Below are 10128 nucleotides of genomic sequence, written 5' to 3' on the forward strand. Positions count from 1 at the left end.
TCTTGGGCTCTTGTGTGGTTACACCAAAGTGTCTCACTCCAGTTGTATGTGCATTTATCAAAAGCTGATTTTACTAATTAGAATGAGGGGATTATATATTTATGTGTATGTAGCTTTGTTATTGTTTATATAAAAGCATTTATCGTGACATTGTAGCGAAGTCTTGTAGAATTGAACAGAATACTGTGCCAGGCTCGGTCTACTTCTAAAGGCTGCTCACAGCACACTTTTCAAATACTGTCTGTTCTGGATTATTCATTATTCAGGAACACATAGTAGTAGGTGTCTACTGCTGTTAACTCCACTGACTGACTGTTTTTAATCTGTGCTTTCATTTCTCTCTATTGCTTTAAGGAAAACTCAATGTTCCATGTAATCTCTACCACATACATATTTGACTGGGACAGACAATGATTCAAACTAATTTTCTAATTTTTAGGGGACAAAATGCTTATGTATCACTTAAGCACTTGTGTAACGCCTTCTACACAGCATTTCAAAAGTCTTGGGATAGCAGGATGTACAGTTAATGGATCATAATGTGTTACTTCAGGGGAAAATCTACCAATGTCCACACCAGCCATGATTATGATGAGTGTTCTTGTGACTGAGGTCAAACCCTGGCCAGTGAACTGTAATTTTCGCACTAAAAGGCGCGCTTAAAATCATCATCAGTGCTCCTTAGGTTGTAGGGAGCAGTAAAGCCGCTCAGCTGAAATGCAGCATTTTAAAAAAGTTTCAGTTCAGTTCTTCACCACCAGGACTGGAGCTGTATTAGCATTAGCTGCTAACCGCTATTTCCTTGTTCAGAGGTGAGTATAATCAGCCTGTAGCCTTCTGTTAACCACTAGCTAATATTGCCCTGGCTTACAGGAACACTCAGGGTTCCTCAGTGTAACGCTGGTTAGCAGTTAGCCACTAATGCTAATGCTGCGGCACTCATCTTAGTGCTGGAGAAATTAGGGAATCAAAGCTTACTGTAAATAAACTAAAGAACTTTACTAACCCAAGTAAACAGTTTTCAGGAGATAAATCTGTAGATTAACATCCAGAACTCGTTTGACTTTAAAAGGAAGTCATTTTTTATTACAGTTTTGTTTACTTAACTTAGTTTAAAGTGGACATGAAACACTTCAAGTATTTAGTATAATTCACAAGATGTATTTTCACTTATTACTTAACAATTATTCTAAGTTTAACAGCTGTCAGTGAAACTGAATTAAAATAAGCAATCTAAATGTCGTTTTTGAAGTAAGTGTAGCGCCATCTTGTCCCAGCGCTGAAAGTGACATCACAAGGTTGGTTCTCGTATGCTTAACTTACATAAACTATGAGCCTACACTAGTTCCTCAATGGATCCTAAAAGTCAAACCAAAAATCGATGCAAAGCGGGCCATTTTTTTATTGCCCCTGGGTGTAGTAATACTGGGTGTAGTAAAATTTTATAGGGTGAAGAATGAGCGAAAGATTCACTTTCACTATCATATCTTGCCTCTTAAGTTGACAGCTGTTCTTTAGCAGTGGCTAGCGGCGCTGAAGCGTGAGAATCCTTCTGTTAGCAGCAATACTAGAAAGTCTAGATAAGCTGACAGTTAAAAAATAACATAGCTAGCGTTAGTTACGTATCTAGCTATCTTACCATGGCTAGCCAATGCTAGCTAACCAGCTAACGCTAGCTAACTAGATGAAGCTAGCTATCCAGCAAGCCTTCTAACTTCCAAACTGAACGGTTTATCAACCAAACAGCGCCTGTGTTTCAGTATCCACTTAAATCACGTTTTATTCAGTCTTAATGAACTCTGGACTTTACATGCTAAATAGCTAAATGTATATAAACAAGCTATTAGTTAACTGGATGGCAGTAACGTTACCTGCTGTTGAGGGGCTGGTGGGTTTCTGCACGGACCTCCCGTAGAAGGAGCAGACACCTCCAAAACGTCTCGCTCTCAGAAAAGCATCTAACAATTTCTGCTCAGGTTTCTGCAGGAAAGATCTCTGAGCTAATGGTCCACATTAGCCTAGTTCAGCTTCGTCTTCATCCATAATCTCGACGAGAGACTGTAAAAAAGATGGACGCCATGTCGCTGTTCCCATTCATTCAATGAAAATGAAGCCAAAATCTTCCGCCATGTTGGCGACCCTGATACCCGAGTCTGCGCAGTAGAGACTAGAGGAGGGAGAAAGACTGTGAAGAGCAGCCTACTCATTTAAATAAACCCGCCCCTGAGGGCTGCCTCCACAGAGCTATACACAGTCTATGGTCCCACCCATACAGCCATTGGTCCCACCCCAGGTAGGTGTAAACCAACCCTTTTACAATAACCACACCTTTTTGAATAGAGCTGAAAAAAAAAAAAACAATTCTGTGGGGATATAACAATTTGACAATATAAGCAGAGGTTATACTAGCTGTTGCATTTAAATAAAGTAGGTAGAATTACAGTATTTTGGAAAAAACGTGTTTGAAAATGGTTTGTTTTGCCATTGAAACATATATGGATAGGTGGGGTTACACAGCTTTCTGCAACCGAACAGCAGGGGGCGCCCGACCTGTGGTGGCTTCACTTTTAAGAGACGATGCTCTGTCCAGCTATACACAGTCTATGATCTCGACAAACAACAAGCCCTTTTTCTTAACCGTGAGCGCTAACTATGTACCTGGGCTCTTCAACCAATCAACCTTGTGATGTCACCAGTGCTGCACGGGCAAAATGGCGTTGAACTAGCGCAAACGTAAAAAACATAAATATATGTAATAATTTAGTGTGTAAAAATGTTATATAACCCCCACACACACACACACAAATAAATTACATTATATTTAATCCCTTAGAAAACTTGTACTAACTGAAAAGTTTCATGTCCACTTTAACTTAACTTTACCCCTCCACCACCCAGCGGTAAGACCTGCTGAATTAGAAGTAATTTATAATACAGTGTGCCTTATGTATAAAAATAGACCAGAAAATAGGCGTTTATTGATAGTGTGCCTTATAATCCGGTGTACCTTATAGTGCACAAAATACTCATAGCAAGGTGATGTGAGTGATCAGAGTTCGAGCCTGATGGAGCTTGAGGTGTCAGAAGGATGGGACTTTCCATATATGAATTTGTGCGTGCATTTAACATTCCTTAATGCACAGTGTCACATGTAGGCATTAGGCTAGTTTGTGGTAATGATTATGACCAGAGATATCTGTCATATCAGACTAACAACTCTGGCAGAAATCATATCCACATTCAGTGCAGGAGACCCTGGATATGCATGGGTCAGTGTAGTGTTCTTTATCTTTTAATGGACATTGCAAATGTTATTGGAATACTATTTTATGTCCCATGAAAACATGTATGCGGCATGTATATTGTGTGTTTCAAGATAACTGATACATGGAAACATATCACGCCCACTGTCCACAGTAACTGACTGTGCAACACAGGTCGAAGCACACAGACATTCATTTAAAAAAAAAAAACAATTGAGTATTCATTTTAATATTGGCTTATTCTCACAAGTACATTTTCTATGCGAAGTGATTGTGGACTTCTAAACAATTCTTTAGCTACTTTAAAGGTAATTATGCAAAACTCTCTTTTTGCATGCTTTTGTATTTCTATCTGGACCTCTAAAGCCCTCAGACCTCAGACAGTACACAGCAAGATTAGCCAGTAGACTTTGTCTGATGGAGGGATCTGTGGAAGTCAGGGTGGGTCCCTGGCAAGTCAAATAATGAGTTTTGTGCTTCTATAGCAGCATATACTAGCTTGTTTTTTGTTTTATACCAGGCTTGAGTTATAGGGGTAAAATGCCCCCAATGTTGTAAATGAGGTGGTATTCCAGCTAACAGGAGATGGATATACGAACATTTACCAATGTTTTACAAAGTTTACAGGACAGTTAACTGTACCGTTAGAAATAATGTTCCAGGAACAATTTAAAAACATGTGATGTTATAATGGTTTGCATGACGTTATTAAAATTTTTCTCACATATGTTCCCAACTAGATGAATACTAACATTGTGAAAACATTAAAACTAACTATATCAAAACTAAAAATTTAAACAGTGACAAAGGTGACCAGAAGGTTTAAAAATGTTTTTTAAAAATAATGCAAAAACATTCTGAAACTGACACTGGACATTCAGAAAATGTTGTGCTAATTAAAAATTGTTAGCTGGGTTGGTGCTCATCCATCCAACTTTATTCTGACTTTATTAACACTCCTGTGTCTCACTGCAATTAAATATCCGCAGAAGTGCCTGAGAATAAAAGAGACAATACATAAGATGGTGTCCCAATACTTAGGTTGATACATTGAACGCCCACTTGCATGAAAACAGTGAGCTATCTAACTAGAAACTGCTGAACATTTTATATGCTGTATTCTCTCTGTGAACACATCTCCACCTCTGTCCTCTTCCCAGGTTGTTGGGACGTCGCAGGACACCCTGCAGTTCTCCTGTGGACTACACTCAGTGGTTGGCCATTGCTTGATGGCAGATGCCAAAAAAGAACAAAGTCAGTCACGATAGCAGAGGGAAGCAGCCTGTTCTGTTGGAGAATAACACCAATGCGGCAGAGAAAGTCTTCCCGACAGTACCTTAGCAACAGCACCCTGACTCTCACACCAGTGTTACACAGGCTACACCTCAGCATCATTTCAGATGCTGACTCAGAACACTGCTTATAACCATGGTGTTCAATTTTAAAAATAAACTTATGTTATGAACAAACATAGAATGTAAACATGCAGTGCATTTTCCATCATAACTTAATTTCACTTCATACCCTGTGTGACTGTACCCAGCAAATTAGAAATAAATTAGCAATTTGCAATGCCCTCTATATCACAAATAGTTCTAACACTGGTTCTTCACTTATAATGTGTTTAAAGAAAAACACAACATTATTGTAAATTATACCACAGTTAATTAGGATCCTGCAATGTGATTGGCTGAGAGGTGTTCTATGAGTGCCGTTATCGGCCGGTAAGGCACTGTAATGAAGCTCTCCATGTATTACTCCGCCATATACAGGTAATCTAGCAACGATGCAGCGCTTACAAGCCAAACAAATGGAACTATTTTATTTTTATAAACAAACATCGTATTTTCTCGTCCTCTTTAACTCAAAATATTTCAATAAACATCGATAATTGAACTATGGTATAATCACAATAATACACTCGAGGTTTGTGCTTTAATGTATATTATTCGCACTGCTGTGCTGATCTTCGACCGCACCACAGCAGGGCCAATTATATATTATATAATTATAGCACTCCCTTTCTTAATTGTATAAATAGTATATTTAGTATGCAATCATTTGATATATAGTTAATTCAGAATAAAGGTCTTGACCCAGTAAGATATAAAAAAGTGCTTGTCCCTCTGCTGTTTAAATAGGTTTTTTGAGGCTACCTTTGGGTAGTGTACCTCTTGGTGAGAGATCACTGATCACTGAGATCACTTTCCCTGAACAGTGAGAAATAGAGAGGAGGCACATAATTGGACAGAGAAAAGTATGATTTATGTTTATGTTTATGAAGTCTTACCTTAAGGGATGGCTTGGGAATCCCACAGACATGCATTAGCTGAGTGATTTTTATTCCATTAAAACCGTGAATCATACTAGACTTTACGTTTTTTCAAGTATTACTAGTGATTTTCTAGTTAGCCAATAACACCTTGCAAGTGTTCAGCAGTTTACAATACAAATTGTAAATATCAATTTACTGAATTTATTTATCAATTAAAATAAATGTAATTTACTTATTTAACTGTTAAACTCTGGGCTTATCTAAAAATCCGAGTTTCCCACAGGTAAATACGAGTTTGTGGTGGCATTCATGTGTTAACTTGAAGGCAGCATTAGTGTTGGGGAATGAGCAGCAGATTTCCATACCACATAGTTCTAGTAAGAAAATACTGCCTAAGGATCTGCTGACCAAAGACAAGAGTTCCTGAGCTTTACAAGTTTCCTTAATATCTGATGACACATCCTTATCACTTAATCATTTACTAATGAAAATCCAAATCTTTACTGTTCCTTTAAACAGATACCCGATTTAAATAAATAAATAAATAACCATCATATTTTAGACTGCATATTAAAAGAAAACAACAATACGTAAGTTTTGCTTAAAATTAAATTGCATAACAGTGACACTATACTATGGGCATTGTCTATGCTATGGTATACTGTATATATATATATATATATATATATATATATATATATATATATATATATATATATATATATATATATATATATAAGCTATATTATATATATACTATATATAAGCTATATCACCCAGATCTAATCCAATATAAAAGTATGTTAGTTCCCAAATGGCATTCCTTATAAGCTGAATTAGCTGGGAACATTTGGTGCCTACATGTCAGCCCCTGTTAAATAATTTATTCAAACGCCCTCTGTTGGTTTCTTATGACTGGTGGATTGAGAAAAGGTGGGGGTAGTGTGAATGGTGAAATAAGCCCTGGCTCCCTAATGCCTTTTACATTCAGTACTTAGAGTACAGCACTTCTACTCCTTATCACCACCGACTAGAGAACATCCCCTGTGAGACTGTAACACAGTGTGACTTAGTCTCACGTGACAGTATCTGCACGACAAAATGATCTGAATCTTAGAATGCAGGTCTTTTTCAACCGCAACTTAATCTAAGACATTTTCAGTAGATATCAAAATAGACAGATTGTCCTTTCAGATATATAAATTACTTGTTCATTTTTCCTACCATTTGCTGGTTATACAAAATAAAGACAATGTTTAATTTGGTTCATCCTTATACATACAGTTGCAATTAAGCCTGTATTATCATATAATAAATGGTCATTTTTTGTAATGGTGATATGATTTATTGAGTTTATTTGTATGTTTGTTCAAATATAACAGTGAACAATTGTTTAGCCTGTCATACTATGATTAATTAAATTTTTGTTACGAAATTGTATTATCATTATGACAGTGGCATTTAATGGTCATTAAATGAACAAAATATTGGCTATCACAATAATTTCTGGGATGATATATCGTCTTCACTCTTAACGTGACAGGTCTAGTTGCAATTGTACAGCTAGTTGTATTGGACAGTGTAGGAATTCTCAGTTTAGACAGATACATTAAGGCCAAGTAAACACTGTCCAGGTGGAGCCCCAGCAAAAAGCTACACATCGGCCCTTCGTGGGCTAAGTGCGGGCACTGTGGGCAGGGGCTAGCCCATTAAAATTCCAAACAGGCCCAACATGGGTTTTCTGTGGGCAGCCTGTTCATTGGCTGGCCCACTCAAATCCTATAAAAGGCCGCTGTGGGCTAGCCTGAACTGGTCCAGTGCATTAATGCCCCTGTAGGCCCAGTGTGGGAATTATTTGGACAGCCAACACTTTGATGCGCCCACACAAATCCCAGGCAGGCCCACTGTGGGTCAGCCCACATTCAGCCTGCACCATTTCACACCCTGAAGGGCCAGTGTGGGTTATATGTGGGCAACCCGCACTCTGGCATGCCCACACAAATCCCATGCAGAGCCAGTGTGGGTCAGCCCAAATTCAGCCTGCACCATTTTACACCCTGAAGGGCCAGTGTGGGTTATATGTGGGCAACCTGCACTTTAGCATGCCTACACAAATCCCATGCAGAGCCAGTGTGGGTCAGCCCAAATTCAGCCTGCACTATTTCACACCCTGAAGGGCCAGTGTGGGTTAAATGTGGGCAACCCGCACTCTGGCATGCCCACACAAATCCCATGCAGAGCCAGTGCACTGCACCATTTCACACCCTGAAGGGCCAGTGTAGGATATATGTGGGCAAAACACTTTAGCATGCCGACACAAATCCCATGCAGAGCCAGTGTGGGTCAGCCCAAATTCAGCCTGCACCATTTTACATCCTGAAGGGCCAGTGTAGGATATATGTGGGCAAAGCACAGTTAAGCATGCCCACACAATTCCCATGCAGAGCCAGTGTGGTCAGCCCAAATTCAGCTTGCACCATTTCACACCCTGAAGGGCCGGTATGGGTTATATGTCGGCAACCTGCACTTTGGCATGTGCACACAAATGTCATGCAGGGACACTGTGGGTCAGCCCAAATTCAGCCTGAACCATTTACACACTGTAGGCATTGTGGGTTATATGTGGGCTGCACGCACACATATGTGAGCATGCCCACACAAATCCTATGCTAGGTTACTCTGGGTCAGCCCAAATTTACCATTCAGTATTTTACAATCTGAAAGTTTGTGTCATAACAAGTTCATATGAAGGGTATCTGAATATTTTTTATTGTTTTTGTCTGTGAGAGCTAGGTAGATTAGCTAGCTTAGTGGATAGGAGCAACACTGTGTGAAATGTAGCATCAGCTCTGAAATATTTTCTAAACCAAAAGTGGAGAAAAATCAAGGTACCACAGCAGAGTTGTGCAGAGACCTTTGGAGGGGCAGGTGCTCAAAGTCAAAAGGGTGCACATGGAGCAAAAATTTGAAACACCTGCAATATCATTGATAAACTCTGATGCACATAAAACACACACACACACACACACACACACAGTAACATCTCATATTTTTCAAGACATATACTGTATAGCTATACATTTTTATTTATAAAAATATTTTTATTTAATATTTTGGATAGCTACGAATTTGCTCCATGGTGCTGATTCATAATCTCACCTTTATTATTGGTAGTGCTGATAATAAATAAATAAAAATATTAAATTATAAATGTATTTGTGCTTGACTATACACTTTGTGTAAGCCAGCAAGCAAGGTTATAAAAGTTACATATTTTTTTATTTTTGCATGTGATATTTAATTTGTGTGTATTCGTGTGGGCGCGACAGGGCAGTTTTAGCGCTAAAACATTTTTCTCTGTCCTACTTTGTGAAATTAAATGAACTTCTGTATGTTTAGACAGTTAAAAATTATTAAAAAAAAAAACACATCACAAATATCTATACTAAACCCTGATTTTGTGATTTTCAACATATTTAATGTAAATTGGCTCTATACACGCAAAAAGCTTGACTGCAGCTCCCTCTGCTGGATTTGCTAAGTACATTGAGTTAATCTTTCAAGCTCACATTTACAGTAACCGTTTATTTAATAGTTGTAAGTCAACAACCTGGGCTCTTCTAACTGTGTTTATTTAATTAACCCATGAATAACTTTACTGTTAGATTTTCACAAACATATCATGTTCAGCAAAGCCTGCAAGAACACTGAACAACAGAGTACTTACAAAATACATTATAAAAGAAACTGTTCTGTTAACCTGCATATAGTGTAATCAAACGTCAGAAAAATAATGTATTGTTAAATATTCTGATATTACGTATTACTCACTCTAAATATATTCTTATTGTTGTCTAAAAATAAATCAAAATGTAATCATGTTACAACAAAAGGAATTCATATTGATATAATAACATTCCAAATACATTTATATTAATGTGTGACAAAAATCTAAATGCACTCATTGGTGAAAAATGTTTTATATTGATAAGCCAATATAATATTATATATTATATTATTGATAGCTCTGGAAAAACATGAGACCACTTAAAAATGATGAGTTTCTTTGATTTTACCAGATTGAAACCCTCTGAAATATTATGAAGAGGAAGATGGATGATCACAAGCCATCAAACCAAGCTGAACTGCTTGAATTGTTGCACCAGGAGTGGCTTAAGGTTATCCAAAAGCAGTGTGTAAGACTGGTGGAGGAGAACATGTCAAGATGCATGAAAACTGTGATTGAAAACCAGGGTTATTCCAACAAATATTGATTTCTGAACTCTTAAAACTTTATAAATATGAACTTGTTTTCTTGCATTATTTGAGGTCTGAAAGCTGTGCATTTTTTTGTATTACAGCTATTCCTTATTTTTTGCAAATAAATGCTCTAAATGACTATTTTTATTTGGAATTTGGGAGAAATGTTACCTATAAATAGCAAGATCAGAGAAACTGATTCTGAACCTAAAGTGGTCTCTAAATATTTTCAGAACTTTCTATATGTATATATAAACTGTCTGTGAAAGTTAGTCACTATACACACTGTATATATTAATGTGTAGGGTTTGGGAGTGTAACTGTATCTCT

Source organism: Astyanax mexicanus, chromosome 1, assembly GCF_023375975.1.
Source record: "Astyanax mexicanus isolate ESR-SI-001 chromosome 1, AstMex3_surface, whole genome shotgun sequence".
In the NCBI taxonomy this organism is placed as follows: domain Eukaryota; kingdom Metazoa; phylum Chordata; class Actinopteri; order Characiformes; family Acestrorhamphidae; genus Astyanax; species Astyanax mexicanus.